Source organism: Monodelphis domestica, chromosome 2 (assembly GCF_027887165.1).
Source record: "Monodelphis domestica isolate mMonDom1 chromosome 2, mMonDom1.pri, whole genome shotgun sequence".
Classification (NCBI taxonomy): domain Eukaryota; kingdom Metazoa; phylum Chordata; class Mammalia; order Didelphimorphia; family Didelphidae; genus Monodelphis; species Monodelphis domestica.
This window is the reverse complement of record NC_077228.1, coordinates 437,081,540-437,102,853: the sequence shown is the minus strand read 5'-3', so window position 1 is coordinate 437,102,853 and position 21,314 is coordinate 437,081,540. Positions and strand designations below refer to the sequence as shown.

The 21,314-nt window shown below is 34.8% G+C and overlaps 1 long non-coding RNA gene across 3 annotated transcripts in view; it reads right to left on the bottom strand.

The window, feature by feature from the left end:
* The window catches only part of LOC103094966 (uncharacterized), a 101,543-nt gene extending 82,777 nt beyond the window's left edge, over window positions 1-18,766 (bottom strand). For all 3 annotated transcript variants that reach the window (XR_001627212.2, XR_463104.2, XR_001627211.2), the window contains exon 1: window positions 18,593-18,766. This is a non-coding gene — a long non-coding RNA (uncharacterized LOC103094966). The remainder of the gene's footprint in view (window positions 1-18,592) is intronic.
* Window positions 18,767-21,314: the final 2,548 nt, after the last annotated feature.

The window sequence follows — 21,314 nt, the reverse complement described above, 5'->3', positions numbered from 1 at the left end:
TGGGCTATTTAGAATTTTGGAGATATTGATACCTACATATTTGTACTACTGTTCTTTATTTAAAAAAAAAAAAACTTTTACTTTGTAAAATTCATTTGCTTGTACTCACAGTGGATTATGGCCAGATATGAAGAGAAAATGGATCTCATTTTTGGTGAGAAAGCCTTGTATTCTATATTTTCTTAGCTGACACAGTGTGTCAATGATTATAAACTATATTTTTATTTTTAAAACTCTTTTATTATATTTTTTCTTGCATGTTCAATATACTATTTCAGTTTTTTCTCTCTGTTTTGTATTTGAAGCACTTGTCACCAGCAACGAGATTTTCTTCAACATTTTTGATTTTGCAGTAATATAAGTTTAAAATACATTTGCTATAATGTCAATGCATGCCCCAAAAGCTTGAGACTATAAAAATGATGCCACTAATTGTTTTAAAAAATTATGGGACTTTGCTTAATGAGTCTGTCTGATTCCAGGACAAGCTATACAAAAGAGCCATTGCACAGGACCAAAGAAACCAATCTAGGAAAGATTGATGTACTTCTAAGCCAATACAAAGGACTTGAACCTAGTGTGAAGCTTAACATATTTTAAGACATAGGCCTTCCTTGTATCCACACTCTTTGTGAAAATACTTACAGACCAGTATCCCTAACTACTTGGCTTCTATAATCTAGTCCCTTTTCTGTCTTTCATAGTGTGGCAAACTTTCTGTAGTCCTGGCTACTGACTGGGTAAATGCTTACTTGCTTATTTCATTTTAATTGGGCCCTGATTCAAGGACCTATTATAGATTTATTTTTCCTTTACTTGGAATTTTTACACTTAAGACTTTGATAGTCTATATTTCATCCAGAAGTTATCCTTTTTTATTTGGATTTTTCTGATTTCTTTTTAATTTCTCTTGCCAATTGATTCATATACCTCATAACTCAGCCATGCATTTGCAAATGATCCCTGTGTTTTTCAATCACCCTCTTCAAGGGGGGAATGTAAAAATATTATTATTTTAAATTGCAAAGTTTAAATTCCTTTTGAGAAGAATTTTAGGTTAAGAAACATGCTACCTCTCCTAATCCAGAAACTGAACTGTTTGGAGAAGACACCATGAAGATGCCTCCAGACCACAAGCTGCACAAGAAGATCAAGAATGAACTTTGGGTATGTTTGATTGAACATTTATTTGTATGTATACTTTCATGCCAAAGGGGACTGCCCCCTAACTGGTTTTTTGTCAATGTGTCCAGCAATTATTGGCTTTGTTCTTTTCCTCTTATCCTCAAATTATTGTAATCTCTAAATTGATTAGGTTTTCATGATCCTTTTTGGGGAAACCTTTCCCAATAACGATCAAACGAGGGTGTGTAAAAATGGAGATTTGACCCTAGACTTCAATCCCCAGAAATCCTTGGCACTTCCTAGAATGCCCTATAATCTTACCCAAGATACCCACCTGGGCCGAAAACAAAATGGGTATTTAAACTGACTGTACTGCCTACGTGCTCTCTCTGCTTCCGCTTCTAAGCACATGTGTCTCTCAAGATGTAAAGTAAGTGGCGGTGAATGGGCTATTCAGCCCTAGACACATGCTTTTCTTATTTTGTATTTTCTTATTTCCTTGATTTCTAATAATCTTTAATAAACCTTTTAGTAGAGAAACTAATTTAATTGTTACACATGCTGATGTCTTCCATTGTGCAGTCACATAATCCCAAAGGATTATGTCACCAGAAGTAGTACTATAGGGGAGTGATGACACCACATACAGTGCTCCTCTCACTGACCACCAATGAAAGAGTTGTCCCTTCTGGAAGTGCAGTGGGGGCCAGATACATGGCCTCAGGGGACTGCATATGGCCCACAGGCCATAGTTTAGGGGCCCCTATACTAGATGAAATAGGGAGCCTTTGCTGAATGAGGACATGACATGGTCAGACCTCCATTTGAGAAAAATAATTTTGACAACCATATGGAAATGGAATTGAAATGGTGAGAGACTTGAGACAGGGAGGTCAAGTGGGAAGAAACTTCAATTTTTCAAAATTCAATAATTCAATTAAGCATATGCTTAACTATTTAGAGAGTACAAAATCCTATTAAATTATAATCCTCTTTTTCCTTTTGTCTTTTTATCCACAGCACAGAGCATTGTGCCTCTTACACATAGGAAGCACTTAATAAATGCTTGTTGGATTGAATTGAATTGGATTAACAGAAGCTACTTTATTATTTTTAAAATTAATTTCCCCCAGTTAAATGTAGATATAATTTTTAATAATCGTTTTCTGACATTTTTCAATCTATGTTTTTTCCCTCTCTTCCTCCCTGAGATGGCAGGTAATATAGGTTATACATGTGCTATCATGTAGTACATTTTTTCATGTCCATCATTTTGTGAAAGGAGACTTATCACTTATATAAGAAAAAAATTCATGAAGTGGAATAAAGTGAAGAATGGCATGCTTGAATCTGTATTCAGACTAATTTCTTCTTCAGCAGGGGATAGCTTTTTTGTCAGGAGTCCCTTGGAATTGTCTTAGGTCCTTATATTACTGATAACAGTTAAGTCATTCACACTTGCTTATTATATACATTTATCACTATTGCTTTATAGTGTTTTTCTACTTTCCCAGTTCTTCTCACTTCACTATGCATCATTTCATATAAATTTTTCAGATTTTTTGTAATTGTCCTATTCATCATTTATTATGGTTCAATCATATTCCACTATAAGCATATACCACAATTTGTTTAACCATTCCCTAATTGATGGACATCCTTTCAGTCTCCAATTCTTTGCTATCACAAAAACAAACAAACAAACAAAAACAAAAACAAAAACCGCTGCTGCAACAATTTTTCTACAAGAAGATCCTTTTTAATTATGTTTAATCAACTTGGGATACAGACCTAGTAGGAACATTGCTGGGTCAATGCAGAAGCTACTTTCTTTTCTTATTTCCTCACTTATGTTGTCTCTCAATTCCCTATTAGTCATTTTTTTCCCTTTCCCTTCTAGTTCAAATATTATAGAATCAAGCATCTTTTTCTTCTTTCTGTTGTCAATTACCATCATTTTATCCTCCTGGAACACTGATTCTATGAAATCTAAGATAATCCTCTTTGACTGATCCAATATAGCTACAAACCTCTTCTGTTGTCTTTAGCTTTTCTCACCAATCTCAGTTCATTCTAAACTTCCAAATTCACTCCTAATGCTTATCTTCCAAGATTGATTTATACTTTTAAATTCATCCTCAATTACCTATTCTTGGTTCTGTTTTCAGAATGGGCAATATAAAAATTTAATTTGGGCAAGATATATACTACCAAGGATGACCAAAGCAGAAAGAATGGTTTTATCCACATGGAAATGCTCATACTAGAAAAAAAAATTATTCTCTGCCCAGGAAATGAACCTATACCATAACAGTGAAAATGACCAATCTTGCTTTTAGACCATTGGTTCTCAAGTACAGTGTCATAGATTGGACCTCCATTTTGAGCAACTATTTTTATTGTTTCTTAATAATTCATTGCAAGTGTCCTAGGAAAGGTAGGCGACTTTTGTCACAAGGGGAATATAAAAATGAAAAAGTGAAATATCTGACTTTATACAGTAGCAGAATTAGGGCTATTGGAGGAGACAGAGTTAGGAAGAAAGAGTTAGCAGCAATAGGTAGAAACCTCATTGAAGAAGACTTTGACTTGGAATAGGGAAGATTTGCTGTCCATTGGCTATTTCTAAGGGTAGCCTGGACTGTCTTGCAAGGAGGTGGCTTTGCCACTTCTATAAGTTCCTAGAAGCCTGTTGGATACTGTATATGAAACACTGAACAATTCTCAGCACCTATTCTTTTCCCCTATTCCTATGTTTTCTGGATTAGGGATTTGCTGACCCTAACATAGTCTGAATTTGTGTTACTTTGAGAACAACTCACATCCAGTATGGCTGGACATTACTCCCCTTCTTACATGCTACAATCCAGTCTTCTTTCAGGCTTTCTTTTTATTTCTCACATGTGTTATTCTATGATTTCTTTTTTTCACTTAAACTCTGACTTTGTGTCTTCGAATTAATACTAAGTATTGGTTTCAATACTAAGTAATGGTTCCATGACAGAAGATCAGTAAAGACTAGGCCATTGGGATTAAGTGACTTACCCAGGGACACACATATAGGAAGTGTCTGAGGTCAGATTTGAACTTAGGACTTCCTATCTCCATGTCTTGCTCTCTATCCACTTGAGCCACCTTGTTTCCCCAAATCTATAATTTTAAGAAATGTGTTAGTGGTGACAAAGCAAGTCACTGCAAGTGCTAGTACAAGAACTCAACAGGAACTCCTAGCCTTGATACTGTTTAGTATTAGTAAACTGATACTACTCCAGCATAATATTTCAACTCTGAAAAGAAAAGCTGTAAAAAACATAGGAGTGGATGCAGGAAACATTTGCCTCCCCCCTCCTTATTAACAATAAGCAGAATGTACTGTTACTCATAAAATGTTAATTACTCCTCTTTGAAACACCACCCTGATTTTCAGTTTAAATCATTAACTTGCTTTATTAAGCATTCTACCAATACAAAACAATCCCCTTTTCAATATACTTTCAATTTTTTATTTGCCATAAATATTCAATTGGATATTTCCATTTGTGGTAGAAGTTTGCTAATTTACTGGAAGTTGATTCTTTTCCCCTGGAAATGTCACTTGGGTGGCCCTGCTGAGCTAAATGGAAAGTCCAAGTAAGGATTTTTAAATGCATTTTTCTGTGTAGGATAGAGCAGCTGCCTACTTCTTTGGGGGATTTGAGTTATCAGAAGAGACTCCTTTTTTTTAAAATGAAATGACTTCTTTTAGTTTGACTGATTTACTGCTTTAAAAACTGAATGATTATGGAAGTATAATCTATAATTCATAATTTATTAATCATATGAAAGAGGAAGTTGGGAAGGGAAATGCATGGGAACTATATCACTAAATTGAGGTATGTCTCTATCTGCACATAAGCATAGAATAGGTTTAAAAAAATTAAGATATAATGAAGGAAGTAGTCTTTACCACAATAGGTAAATGCTTGCTAGGGATTTTGAATTGTGTGGAATGAGCCAGAAGCTGGGTCTTATCCTGCCATCTCTCTGTTTATACATAGGATTTATAAAAATATTATTGATATTTCTGCTAACAACTGATATTCACCATTGTCCTTAAAATCAAGTGATTCAGGTACAGCTTAGTGGCTAAGTGAATTGAAAGCCTAGAGATGGAGGTCCTGGGTTCAAATTTGACCTCTGATCTAGTTGTGAGAGCCTAGGCCTCATGTTTAGTCCTAACTGTTCTTCTGTCTTAGAACTTACAGGCAGTATTGATTCTAAGATGGAATGTAAGGGTTTAAAAAATAAATCAAATGATTGAAACAAATTTAAATGTTTTATATTCAGTGATAAAAGTTTTTAATAACCCAAAAGCTTTACCTTGAAGATTTGGGAAGAAGAACCCATTACTCACTGATTAGATTAGGAAGACTTCATGTTTTACTTGGCCCAGGCCATATCTCAGGGAGCCCAGGGGATCCTTATAGTGGTGCTGGACTTAGTGTGGACACTGAATTGGCTTTATCTCAACTGCACCTCAGAACTCCTGAACTCAAGCAATCCATAAATTTCAGCTTCACTAGTAACAGCAATTACAACTTTGCCCCACTACACCTGAATGCATATCTTAAAAACAAATTAGGTGCAAGTGGTCTAGTTTGGTTGCAATAAAGAACATATGATATGTAGTAAAGCTGAAAAGATAGACCAACATCAGGTTATAGAGACTTGAATATTAGGCAAAGGAGTTTGAACATTCCTTGGGAGGAAATAGTGATGGAGATACTAAAGAGTTTTGAGCAGAGAAATGACAACCAGATTTATACATATAAATACATATACATATAAATCTGACAGTAGTATAAGGAAGGATTTTAAAAGAATGCAATTAGATCCAGATGATGTTAGATGGCTATTGTTTAACACGGTATTCAAGGTCTGTAGTAGGAACTTAGTAGTAGCATACTGACTTTGGATGGAATTTTATTGGGACAGAATCACAGATTTTCTTGGGAAAGAAGAGGGAGATAATAATGAGGGTCTATATTTGTGTATTGACAGTGGTAATAAAGAGAATGGGAAGAGGGTGAGAGATTATTGGGAATGGGTAAGAGATACAGAGATAAAGGAGGTTAAAGAAAGGATAAATCACAGATAATGTGGAGATGTGTCATACATGGGAGATTAAGTGAATAGTGACAGAAATAGTAAAATCAAAAGGAGAAACCATTTGTTTTAGACAATGTTGACTTTGAGCTTCTAGTTGAACATCCAGGGATGTAAAAGAGGCAGAGGGCAGGAAGTTGGAAAGGTGGGTCAGGAGAATGATGAGAGGTGAAAGTATAGAAAGTATAGAATTTAGAGTCATATGTGAAGAGTTTGTAGTTAAATCCATGGAAGTGAATGAGACAAGGTAGAGAAAGGCAAAAGAAAAGTCCTAAGGACAGAGTTAATGACAAAATAATTAGCTAATAGTAATTTTTTATCCTATAAATAAACATTTTCCTCTTTATACAGTCTCTAAAGATGGGTCATTTCTTAGCATTAAAGGGAAATGCTTAGTAACATTTAGTATTTGGTCTTAAGGTCTACTTTTAGAAAGAGAAAAGTCTTCATTTCCTCTGGTTGCAGGATAAGAGATAAATAATTCCTACTAGAAAAGTACTGATTTACATTCTGTCAGCAGAGTATGGAGTTAAATTTATCAACTAAACTACACACTGTTTTCCATATTGCCACATCAGTATTGACCCTTGGCTCTAATAATTAGTATTGGGCCAAATGGACATCATCTCAATGACCTAAGAGAAAGCCAAAGACTCGTTTTAGTTTTCACAGGTGCCTCCTTTTGCCCCAAGGAGGTTCAGGGTCCACTCACATGCAAACAATTAATTCTCAATAAACAAGGTCTCAGGCCCTATCACTAGTACAAACTTTTGGCAAGATTCATGTAACTTATTCAGTCTTCTGCATTTGCCGTGAATGTTGAATGATTTCCTGTTATGTGTGGCACTATATTTAGTATTCAAATAAATCATTTTCACTCTGTCTTATTAAATCCTGAGATATAAAATAAAAGCAGATAACACTTTCAGAGAAGATAGAGTTGGAGGGATGGGGAGGTAGGGGGAAGGCAGTAGTTGCTACTTAATCTGCCTGAATAATTCATCATGCCTCTTCATTCCACATTCCACAGTCTATTGCCAAAACTTGCAACTTCTACACTTTCAGTATCTCCGCTATCTAGCTCTTCTTCAAAATCCCAATTGCTACCACCTGGTTTTTATGGGATACATCTGCAGCATCAAGTTGGTACACTTGTAAGCACTTTGTATTACTTTCAGTTAACTGTTACATTTGGGAAACAAGCTATTCTTTAGCTGGTTTTTCTGTTAAATGTGTGTTTATCTGTGAACCGGAAATGTATTCAAGGACAGAAAACTTGATGGTGTCTTCAATTGAAGTTTTACCTTGTTTACCTCAAGAACTCTCTTTCAAACGAGTACAGTAGATTTGATTGCTTTCTCCATTATGGATTTTAGAAATCCATCAAGAAACCAGTGAACATTTATTAAATGTTTACTATGTGCCAGACACTGAGCATTAAGCACTTGAGATACAAAAGACAAACTCTAGCTTTTGTGTGAAAATTGTTTAGTTGAGAGCTACTCTTCCCAAATCCATCTGTGGTTTTCTGGGGAAGGATTCTGGAGCGACTTGCCATTTTCTTTTCCAGCTCAGTTTACAGAATAAGAAACTGAGGCAATTAGTGTTAATTGACTTTAGTCTCTTAAGTCTGAAACTGGATTTGAACTATAAATCTTTCTAAACTTAGGTTTCTTGCACTCTATCCATTCTACCATCTAGCTGCCTATTTAACATACCAAGTATATTTTTGGTCTCTTGTAAAATGTAAAATCCTCTACCCAAAATAGAAGAATTATTCCTACTTCACCCCTATCAATACAATTCATGGCTCAGCAGGCCAAGAGCAATGACAACAGAGTGTAGAGGTAGCATGATGTAGAAGATAAAAAACGCTAGACTTTGAGTCAGAAAGGAAGAGGTTAAAATCCTGCCTCGGACTTTTTTTAAAAATTATTTACTTATTAGGATTAGTTTTGTGATTCTGAACAAGTCCTAACCTCTCTGTGCCTCTACTTCTTTATACCTAAAATGAGGGAACTAGACTTCATAACTACTAAGTTCTCTTCAACCTCTAAATCTGTGATTCTCTGATCAAATGAGTCAATATTCCCATGATGGAGAGGGGGAGGGAAGCAGATGAAATAAGTAGAAGGGAGGAAGGTAAAAGTCTGTTATTATTTGACATCACAGCTTGTCTCTACTCTACCCATTATTTGGGAGACAGAACACCCAGGAACAGAACAGGAACAGAACACAGGAAGCTGGTATTATTGCTACCAGATTAGAACACAGAAGAAAAGCTAACTAAAAGGGAAGACTGACTGGAAACTGGATATGACCTGGAAATGGAAATAAGGTGGGCTAGATCACTGTGATTCTGAAACTACATCAACTCCCAAAAAAGGGGTTCCACGTGCTTGCCAGGAAAAAAATGGAGAAAGCAATTTCTTATTACCCTCTAGTTGGCAAATTTGCTTCAAGAAAACCATCAAGGATAGAAAGGAAAGATCAAAAGGAAGAGAGCTTCTTAAGATGAAGCTTATAAAAATATCTAGGATGGTACATTTTGAGTGACTGCCGAGGTCAGTGTAGGAAGTCTGGACTAAGGGAGAAAATCTTTGAAAGCCAAATTAGGAGTTATTTTTTCTAGTTTAAAGTATAAAGGGCAATAGAATGGTTCCTCAATAGTCCACAGACAAAGAATTTAGGTAGATAAAAGGTAACTGAAAGTTCTGTATTATCCCAGAATTCCAGGAAAAAGTATTTTTGGGTGAAATATCTTTAAAAAAATGAGATGGCTGAACTGTATCTGAGACTGGAATGCTGAAGAATAGGACAGAGAAAGGGATTCCCAAAAGACCAGGAAAGTTAACATCTTGGCCAAGTTCAACCTATATGCAAAATGAATTTTAGAATTTAATCTAGTGTGTTTTGTTGTCCAGATAGGACTGGTTAACCTAAGAACAAAATCCAAAACCACTGAAGATCTAGAAAAGGAAGGATAGAGTCAGTCAAGCAAAAGAGGAGAGGTGGAATTAATAAAGAAGGCCTTAGTTCATTCACTGATAAAAATTATGTGAAGTCAGGGAACCTGTGTTAAAATCCCTTATGCTCAAATTTGGGCAAATCACACTTTCCCTTGGCCTTAGCCTTACTTCCCTCATTTGTAAAATAAGAGAAGACTAGATGGCCTCAGAGGTCTTTAGATTGTAAGTTCCTTGAACACCTGGACAATTTTTTGCCTCTTTTTAGACTCTTAGTGCTTAGCACGTCTGGCACATCCTAGGTGCTTTAAAAATGTTTACTGATTGATCATTGATTTTATTTCAAGATTCTATTATTTGATTTTTTTTACTTTGCCCTCCCATGCATTCTTCTATAGAGATTAGTAATAAAAATCTATAACAATGGTATTCTGTTTTAGAGAGGAGGACAAAAGCTTGCATTCTCCCCACAAATTTAAGCAGTGTGGTAAGGACATCCATGTTCAAAAAGAAGTATTAAATGGAAGAAGCTAGTAGGGGCAGCAATAATAAGTAATAAGTAATAAGGTCAGTGATGGCAAACCTTTTAGAGGCCAGAGTTCCAGGCCCTGCCTCCATTCCACCCCACCCCCAACCAAGAGCCATGCCCACCCCCCCACCAAAGATGGTATGATATGCCCCTTCTACAAGTGCCAGGAATGCCCCTACTACTTACCCCACATAGGGGAGGGAGAAAGGACTCCCATTGGGCTGCTGGAAAGAGAGTCAGGTGAAATGAGGAATGTTCTCAGTGAGTATAGACAGAGGGAAAGGAGTGGCCTGAGCACTCTGCTCCCCTCCTGCTCTGCTGCCTGTGAGCGGCCCACTTTACCCCCTATTCATTCCCATTGGGTTTTTGGGCAGAGAGGCTGGTGATGTGAAAATATGTTGAAAGGCTCAGATCCTTTGTGTTTCCAGTAACACACTCTGGGAGTATGGGTAGAGGAGGAGGGTGCCCACATGCCCACAGAGAGTGCTCTGAGTCCCATCTTTGGCCCCTGTGCCATAGGCTCTCCCTCATTGATCTAGGTGCTGCATTGGCTAGAGCACTGCAGCTAGAATCAGAGGGAAGTTCAAAGCTCGGAGTAAAGCCTGACCTCAGACTGGCTGTATGACCTTGGAGCCTCTGACAGTCTCCATTTTATCATCTGTAAAATGGGAATAATGTCATATACTGCCTGTGGTTGTAAAGCTAAAGTAATAATAATAAAGTAAATTTATTCCAAAGACTTTCTCACTTAGGCAAATAATAAGAGAATAAAATTATTCTTGGTAGCAGGAAGTCTCAGAGAAAGAAATAGCTTTTAATATATTTTCTCTCCCCTTTAGAACTTCTAGTCTTAAAGAATTACCTAGAAAATGAAATGTTAAATGACTTGTTTAGGACCACACCGTAAGTATATGCCTGAAAACAGGAAGCCAGGTCTTCTTGACTTATAGGGTCACTTTCTTTCTGTCTCTCACAGAAGTTACCATAGTAAACTGAAACTTCCTTCAAAATGACAAGTACTTTGAAAACATAATTTCAATAAACAGGTGGCAGGACTCAAGAGAATTTTGAAAAATAGTAGGACAATTGGTAACTACTTTATAAAGTAGTTTCTTTTAGCTTCAGGGGGAAAAAAGATCTTTTAGATTTAGAAAAAGAAAAAGAATTCAATTTCAAGGGTTGAACCATTACCCTCTTTCAGCTCTAAATGGCTACTTTTACATATGGAAAATTCAAAAGTAGAAAGAAAAAACCCTTCAAATGATTGCTACACAAGTTCAAAGAGGCCCATCAGCTTTCTTTTCCTTTCTCTTTTTCTGAATTTTTTTGAATCCTTCATCCTATACTTATGGAACTACTGGGTTCTCAATATCCTTGGGGCTCGATGCTCAAGAGATAAATTCTGAGTCACATAATTATTAGATTCCTTTTAGAAATACTTTCAGATTTTTTCTTGATAATCCATGTATGAGAAATATTTTATACTTAAATAGTAATATGTATAACATACAAATTATAAGCATATATACACATGTGTTTATGTATACATGCCCATGTATTTTTAGACTTTCTCTATGTCTCTGAGTCAAGAAGTCCATGAGCTACTCATGCAACCATAGTACAATTGATTGGCACAGGAGCTCTGAGCTGTTCTGTTTCTGATTTGGATTGTTTGGGCTCTCCTTGGGTAACATGTTAGCCTTTCTCTTGGTAGTACACCATATTTGTGCTTGACTTAGAGGGGACAGACATTGGAAGGGCTTTTAGTTCTACTGCATCTCAGAACTTCTGAACTCAAGCAATCCACAAACCTTAGGTTGCACAGCAGTAAGGATTACAGGTGTATACTAATCCACTCTACAAAGATAACTTGACAAACTAAACCTGCACCTTTTCAGATAACAAAGATTTGATTTTTCTTGCCAACTAGGTCTTTTAGATTATGGATGTCAAACATTCTATAGTCGGTCACACTCCAGAGTACAGCTGGAACAATGTTGAAATGTATTTGGGAAATGTTTAACAAAATAAATAAAAATACAATAAAACAACATTAATATGTGGTTTTTAAGTCAATATGTGGCCTACAGATATTGTTAAGTGTGGTTTAGAAGTCTCCATTTCTATTAGTTTGATTCTACACCATATGATGGTAATAATCAGTGTATATGAGCTATTTCAAAATTATTTCTGATCAATCTTTCAAAACATTTTTAAAAATCTCTTACTTTCTGTTTTAGAACCAATACAGAGTGTCAATTTTAAGAGAAAAGAGCAGTAAGAGCTAAGCAATTGTAGTTGTGGTTTTCCCAGTCACACAACTAAATGTCGGAGACCAGGTTTGAACCTGGGATCTCTTCTCTCTGAGTCTAGAGTTCTATCCACTGAGCCACTAGAACTTTTAAAAAAATGTTTTGTACAGGCAGCTTTTTAAATATGGATATTTAGGTCTTTGAGGCCTTTTAGACATTTCTAATCTTCTGCCTAGGATGCACACTTATCATTTGAATGTTGGTTTCAATTATGTACTCCTGGTCAATGAGAGTGTTCTTGGGTATACTTTTTGATGATGGCTATAATGATGGAAAAACCTAATATCCAAAGATGAGGCAAGAAATGTTGAAAAATCCTAGTCTTGGAACCTTCATATAGTAATGTCAAATCAAAATGAGAGATGAAGGAAATTTTGACATGAAACTAATCTTGAAACATTTCTTTCTTTAAGAAAAAAATCCCCTCAAAACAAGAAAAATTTCCTTGATATATTTTTCCTCTGTGTTAATATAAATCGATGTCAAATAACATTAGAGGGAAAGCACAGCTAAAGAAGCCCAACCTATTCTGTGGAATCAAACTGAGTGTAGTATTAATGTCAATTATCTGTGTGGACCCAGGGTTGCTTTTGGCAATTATAAACAGTAATGTCTTATAACCATTTTATGGCTGAAGAAGCAGGCACTGCATGGGATTTTAAAAGAAATCTAAATGGAAAATTGAATTTGAAGCAGCTACTCTTTTCATCCCATCATCTCTTTCCTTTATCTTTTAAAAATTATTATTTATTTGTTTTTTACATTTTTTTCTTTTTTAAATTTTGAGTTCCAAATTCTTCCCCATCCATCCCTTTTCCACCCACTGAGTAGATAAGCAATATGATATCAATTATACATGTGAAATCATGCAAAACATATTTCCATAGTAGTCATATTTCCAGAAAAAGCAAAAAAAATGTAAAGTGTGAAAATTATACTTCATTTTGAATACAGAATTCATCAATTTTCTCTCTGGAGGTAGATAGCTTTTTTTTTTCATCATGAGTCCTTTGGAATTGCCTGGAATCATTACATTGATTAAAATAGCCACATATTTATAAAATTTCTGTTAGTGTGCACAATGATCTCCAAGTTCTCACTTCACTCCATCAGTTCTCTTAGGTCTTGCTATTTTATTCTGAAATCACTCCTCATGCCATTTCTTATAGCATAATAGTACTCTACCATAATTATGTGCTACAACTTATTCAATCATTCCACAATTGATGGGTTTCCTATATCAAAGGATATGCACAGGTTTGTAACCCTTTGGGCATACTTTCAAATTGTTTTCTAGACTGGTTGGACTAGTTCACAATTCCACCAACAGTTCATTAGTGTATCTGTTCCTCTCATCCCTTCCAGAATTTGCCATTTCTGATAAGTGTGAGGTCATTCTGCAGATTCGTCTTCATTTGCATTTCCCTAATCAATAGTGGGTTAAGGCATTTTTTTTATATTACCATAGATATTTTTTATTTCTTCTGATAACTGCCTGTTCATATCCTTTGACCATTTTTCAAAATTGGGGAATAGTTCTTGTTTTTATAAATTTGACTGAGTCCTATGCTTAGTATATATTTGAGGAACAAAGCCTTTATCATCTATAATATGTTACCTCATTATCAATGGTAATTTTTAGCAAGCTATAGTTTTCCTAATTATCACTTTTAATTAAATCTAGTTTTGCTTTTCCTTGTTTTTCATGATTTCCATGTCTGTCTTTTTTAAAAAAAATTTAGCCAAAGCATATTAGATTTTGCTCCAGCTCGTCATTGTAATTCTGTGCTTTTGTTTCACATATCCTTTCTAAACAACATACTGTTGGATACTGGTTTCTAATCAAGCTGTTATCTCTTTCTGTTTCATAGGTGAGCTTATCTCATTCACTTTCACAGTTATGATTGCTGTGTATCTCTCTTTTTCTCTTTCTGCCCTTCCCCCCCTCTTTCCCTTAGCTTCCTCCCAAGTTAATTTTGCTTCTAGCCATTTCCTTCCTTAATCTTTCCTTCCCCTTATAGTCCTCTCCAACTTTTTTATCCCTTCCCCTTCCATTTCCCTACTGTGTAAGTTACATTTTTATACAACTGATTAGATAGATATATCCTTCCTTTGAACTTATTTGACAAGAAGGAGGTTCAAGTATTGCTTGGCACCCAACTTCTCAATTTCCTCTTTCACTATAAAAGCCTTTCTTTGCAATCTTCTTTTAACTGAGAAAATTTCCCCTATTCTACCTCTCTCTTCCCCCTTCTCTGAGTGTACCTCTCTTTCTCCTGCCTCATTTTATTTTGGACATCATTCCTACATAATTAACTCAAACAGTTGACCTCTGTCTTTGTGTACTCTTTTTAACTTCCCCAATAATGATATAGTTTTTGAGTTATGTGTATAATTTTGCATGTAGGAATGTAAATATTCAAATTTATTGATTTCCTTATAATTAATCTTTCAGATTTATCTTTTAATGCTACTCTTGAGGCTTTCATTTGAATGTCACATTTTCTATTCTGCTCTGGTCTTTTTGTCAGGAATCTTTGAAAGCCCATTATTTGATATGATATATTTTACCCCATGTAAGAGTATATTCAACTTTCCTGGGTAGACAGTTCTTGGTTGTAATCCTTTGCCTTCTGGTATATCATATTGTAAGCCTTCCACTCCTTCAACATAGAAGTTGCTAAATTTTGTGGGATCCTGACTATGGCTCCACAATATTTGAATTATTTCTTTCTGACTGCCGGAAATTTGTTAGGTTGGCATTCAATGTCCTTTGTTCATAGCTTCCCAACATTTAACATATGTTCCCACCAAAACATTTTGAGTATTGCTCAAACATTCCCTCTACTTTTAATGTTCTTTACCTTTTTCCTTTCTGATTATTCTGATTGAATTTCAAGGTTATTTATCAAATTATCAAATAATACTGTCCATAAAATTTCCCCTGTTTGTCCAAAACTAGATAGGAGAATTTTTCACTTTTGCATCATGAAAATACTTTATCCCTTTCCTCTGGCACTTAAATTTTGCCTCTGATTATAGATATAATAGGCAGTATGGCATACTGGATATACAAAGGTCATTTAGAAGACTCCAGTTCAAATTCTGTTTCTGATAAATACTGGTAGTATTACCCAGGGCAAGTTACTCAACCTTTTAATACCCCCAGTGACTTTAACACTGTCTTTTGTTTAACAGTTGTCAATTTTCATTAGTATTGAGTTTTCTCATCAAAAGTTCCCTATACTAATGAAATTATAGGTCCAGTGTAAAAAAAAAAAAAGAAATATATGTTTGTCTTATTCCTTTCTAAGGTCCCTATTAGCCTGTAAGTTCTTTGAAGCTTTAGACTGCTTATAATACATCTTTGTTTCATTCTTTACTATGATGGCTTTCATAAAGTAGTCATTCAATAAATCTTTGTTGAACTTAGTTCAATTAATTTAAATATTTATTGATTACTGAGAAGGATTAAGTTAAGCTAACTTGCTGTCAAGAATTATGACTTTGTATATTGTTGATTCTAAGGTAATGTATTTTCTTTTTTATTGTAGAGAAATAATGGGATTTAGTATCAACTCAATTGGGGATATAGAGAGTACAAGCTTCTTGAGGTCAAGCACACTTTTAAATTTTTTTTAATATATATTGGCAGCCTAGAACAATACTTTGCTAGAGTGGGCAATTAATAAACACTTGTTTGCTGAATGGTGTAAGAGAAATAACATTTTTTTAAATAGGCAATATTCTTTTTTAAAAAGCTGGTTTGTTTATTCTATCCATTTGAGAATAAAGAAAAAAAATTAAGAATGAAAAAAGGAAATTTTGCTCCTACTTTGGAAAAGACTTGTTTTGAAACATAATTGGTTTGAAGAGGCAGTATCCTACAATATGTTACACATATTGTCATTTACTAGTCTAAGTTTTCTTAGCTAGATCTAAAAGATGAAATTTTACTTACTACTATTAAGACAGTTGCAAAGTCTGGTCCTTTTGATCTCTATCTATGAATCCTATGTACTAAACAGGAATCAGGACATTGGAAAACATACACCAAAGCATCAAATCTGAGGCCTGCTGGCATCATGTAGCCTAAAAAAATTCCCAAGGTGGCTAGAGAGAAATAATTAAATAAAAAACATGGAAAAACATAGGTAATGTTTATTTGTGGCCTTTAAGTCAATAAGTAGCCTTCAGGGATCCCTTTATATTGGAGTTTAATACCACTGACATGCAGAATTACTTGGCTGTATATCCTCAGTTTGTTGAGGTGCATAGTTATAAGGATAGAATTACCTTTCCTTTTTAAATCATTCTATAAGTATTTAATAGCTAAAGTGGGTTGTAAAAATTCACCAAATTCTAAAATTTTTATCCTCAAGTACAAAATGGTACCATCACTCTTAGTCCCTTTCTTTGTTTCTCTCCCTCTTTTCTCCTTCCATCAACCTCCCTCTCTTTTCCTTTCTTTTCTCCATATCCTCTCCCCTCATTCCTTTTTCTTCCTTTCTCCCCATTCATTTTCCCATCTCTAATTTAGAACCTCAGCCAGTGATATGATTTTATTATCTTTCACATTTTATGTCTCTTGAAACTATCCATCATCATCAATATTAATTAACATTTACAAATTACTTTAAGCCTTTGCAAAGTGTTTTATGCATGTGATTTCATTTTGTCTGCCCAATAGTCTTATAAGGTAGGTGACCAGTTTAACAGATAAGGAAACTAAGATTGAAAGAAATTAAATAATTTGTCAAAGATTATGTAGCTAGTAAGTCTCTGAGACAGGATTCAAACTCAAGTCTTTCACGTTTCAAGTCTATCACTCTATTCATTGGGTAACCTATTGAATATTAAGATTTCTATGACTCTTCCAACATCTTAGATGTTTTAACTTTCATACCACTCATTACATATAAAATTGTAATAGATCTATGCTATGCTCCCTACCTTTTTTTATCTTACTTGAGGAATAACTAAAAGTTAATGAGCCTAATCATCACATATGGCTTATGGAAACCAGTTTAGTTATTTTATAGTCACTATGTAAACAAAGCTATCCCTATGCAGTAATGAGGTTGACTTTTTAAAGACATATACTAGAACTTGTACATTCAAGTGAGAGTTGTCCTCTTTTAATTAGTCCCCTTGGGAAACTCTCTGCTTATTCCAGTGATACTGCCCTTGCTCAGAGCATTTCTGGAACCATTCCTTAGGAATTACCTTTAGGACCAGTTTACATGAAAACAAGTCACATTACATTTGGCCATAAATGGAATTGCTAGTTGGATGGCCCACCTTATTCAAAATGACTATTTGGCTATTTCAAAAAATCAATTCCATCCTTGGGGAGCAAAGTTTTAACAGTCCTTTGAGTTATTTGTTTTTGTTTTTTTTTGTGGTTTTTATCTAAAAGCAATTCTAAAAGAAGAATTAGTCCAGCAATAATGTAAACAATGAAAGCAAGTGTGGAATTGGTATATAATTTCTCCAGGTAACTAGATGAAATAATCACTCATCTGATTGTATATATTATGGGATACTTGTTTAAATATTAGTAAAATACTTCTATGATCATCTACTCTGTGCTTGCCTGCTCAGATTTTTTAAATTAAATTAAAAATAAAAAAGTGGAGTTGAAAAACTACCATGTTTAACACATTATTTAGGGAATATGAGAAAAAGATGCTGTCTTTCAATATATTGGATAGTTTGAGAAGCAATTCATAAGAACAACTTCTTTAAGTTAAGCAACATTAATTATATAGATAAGAGCCCATAGAAGAAATAGTATATAAATTCTTTGTTGGTACGTTATTGGGAGAATTGCCACATGGATGGCACAGTTGCTATTCACTGGGAATCTAGAAGATAAAAATTATTTCAGTCTGGAGAGATTAGAAAACTCTTGAAAAAAGAGGTGAGCTTTTATATTGTTTTATATTGTTCTTGAATATATGGATAAATTGAAATGATAGAAGACAGTCATGAGCAAAAGAATAGAGGAATGGAGTCAAAATGGAGGGAATAGAAGCAGGGAAAACTTGAATCACTATGAGAGACCTCTCCATCCATAAAATAATGCCTCAAAATAAATACTGCAGTGAAAGAACCAAAAGAGGAACAGAGTCAAGCAACTTTCATGCAGAGAACAAATTGAAAGATAGGCAGAGAGTATCTGGTTCATTTGGGGTGAGAGGGGAGCACAACCAACAGAAGGCTACACCAAGGAGTATCAGAACAAGCCAACAGCAAGCCCCCATACCCTACATCTACTGTTTTAGGTTCTGAACCTGGACAATTCAATGTCCAGACCCTGAAACCCTGCCTAGGCCAATAGCAGTGCAACCAAATGAATACACCCCAGGGCAAGTCTGCAGTCAGGTCCAAAATCCCACCACAAAGCAGTCTCCAGGCATACCTGATCTGTGTAAGCCAAGTGTGAGACCATAAGTCCCAGCCCAACCTTGAAGGGACTTGAACCCCAATGTAAGATAGTCTGTGTGACATACCTGGTCTGTAATTCCAGAGAGAAGTCCCAAGTCCTAGTGCAACACAGTTCACAGTGTGTTAGCCTGTGTAAGCCCTGACAGACAGTCAGAGCTAACCCATATCAAAGATCAAGGTAAAGTTACAAGTCCCATGACAAGGCAGTCTACAGTATGCCTGACATGATCAAGCCCAAAATGAGACCAAAAGCCCCCTCCCTAGGCTGAGGTACATTGTTAAGCTTCATCACAGGGGAGGTCACAATGCTCTGAGCTCTGCAGGACTTCAGAAGTCTTAGGGGGTAATTGAATAAATAGTGGGCTTTCAGCCCCCCCCAACCCACAGGCTATCATATGACCTTGGAAGGACTAAACACCTTTAAGGTCAAAGTGAAAGTCAAGAAAAAGGCTAGGAAAATAAACACACATTTAAAAAAACTAACCTTAGAAAATATTTATGTATACAAAGAAGATCAAGGCACAGACACATATGGGGTCAGTGAAAGCAAAGCAAATACTTGCAAAGCTTCAAGGAAAATTATGAATTGGTTTCAGATCCTGGAAGAGAGCTGAAAAAAGGATTTAAAAAATTAATAGAAGTAGTGGAAAAATGGAGAAGTCAAATGAGAGTAATACAAGAATAAAATAACAGCAGAACTGGCCAGGTGAAAAAGTTTCAAAAACTTGCCAAAGAAAAGTCTTTTTTTAAAAATTAGAATTGGTCATTTAGAAGCTTATGACATTATGAGACATCAAGAAATAATAAAACAAAATTAAAAGAATGAAGAAACAGAAGAAAACATGAAATATCACATAGAAGGAACAACAAATCTAGAAAATGGATCCAGGAGAGACAATTTAAGAATTATTGGACTACCTGAAAGTCACAAAAAAAAAACACAACAACAACAACAAAAAACTCTGGACATCATAATAAGAGAAATTATCAAAGAAAACTGGCCTGACTTTTTTGAACAAGAAAGTAAAATAGAAATTGAAAGAATCCACAGATCACCTTCTGAAATAAATCCCTAAAAGACAACTCTCAGGAATATTATAGGAAAATTCAAAAGCCGCTAAGCCAAAGATAAAATATTGCAAACATCCAGGAAAAAACAGTTCAGATACTGTGAACTATGGTCATTAAAATATCTTCTCATTAAAATATCAAAAGATTTGAATATAGTATTCATGAAGGCAAAAGATTTAGGTTTACAACCCAGAATCACCAATTCAGCAAAATTTAAGCATATTATTTCAGGGGGAAATAGTCATTTAATAAAATATAAGATTTACAAGCATTACTGATGAAAAGACTAAACCTAAAGAGAAAATTCAATGCCCAAACACAAGACCCAAGAGAAGCCTAAAAGGGAAATATAAAAAAAAGAAAATGTACAGGGTTTAACAAGGTCAAACTGTATATATTCCTATGTGGAAAGATGGTATTTGTAATTCTTAGATTTTTTTATCACTATTAGAACAGTTAGAAGGAGTATACATAGACAGAGGATATGGGAGTAAGCTGATTAAGATAAAATGATATGTGAAAAACAAGGGGTGAAAAAAAGAGGACTGAGAGAAACAGAAAGGGTGAGGTGGAATGAGTTAAATTATCTCACCTAAAGAGATGTGAAAAACTATTACAGTGGAGTAGAGGGGAAGATGAGGGTAGTGATGGGCAATGTTTAAACTTTATTCTCATTGTAATTGGCTCAGAGAAGGAATAACAACTATACTCATCCAGGTATAAAATCTTATCTTACCCTGTAGAGAAGTAGGAAGGGAATAAGATAAGGTAGGAGAGTGCAGTAATAGAAGAGTGGGGAAGTAGAGGGTGGCGATTAAAAAACAAGACACCTATGAGGATGACAGAGTGAAAAGAGAAAGGGAAAAATCAAAAGGGCAAAATAAGGTGGAGGGGAATACAGACTTAGTAATAATAAGTGTGAATCTGAATGGGATGATTGCTCTCATAAAATGGAAGAATATCGCAGAGTAGATTAATAACCAGAATCCTACCATCTGTTGTTTACAAGAAACACATTAAAGATAGGGAAACACTTACAAAATAAAGGTAAAGGGTTGGAGCAGAATTTATTGTGCACAATTGGAAGTAATTGATCTAATTAAAATAGATAAAGAAATTATATCTTTCTAAAAAATACAGTAGATAATGAAGTAATATCATTACTAAATAAATATGGACCAAATGGCATAGCCTCCAAATTTTTAAAGAAGAAATTAAAATAATTTCAGAAGGAAACAAACAGTAAACCTATACTAGAGGGGATCTGACCTTTTCCCTTTCAGATCTAGATAAATCAAACCAAAAAGTAAACAAGAGAGAAGTAAAGGAAATGAATGAAATTTTAGAAAAGTTAGAATAGAACTCTGAAGAAAATTGAATGGGAATAGAAAGGAATATGCCTTCTTTTCAGCAGTACATAATTTCTACACACAAAAAAAATTGTATTGTAGGTCTTAAATGCTTTACAACCAAATGCAGAGAATTAGAAATAATAAATATATCATTTTCAGATCATAATGCAATAAAATCATAATCAATAAGGGTCTAAGGAAAGACAAATAAATTGATAGGAAATGAAATTATCTAATAATATAAAAAGGAGGGATAAAAAAACAAATTATAGGAAAAATCAATAATTTCATGATTGAGAATGACAATGAGGAGACCCCATATCAAAATTTATGGAATACCACCAAAGCAGTCCTGAGAGGAAAA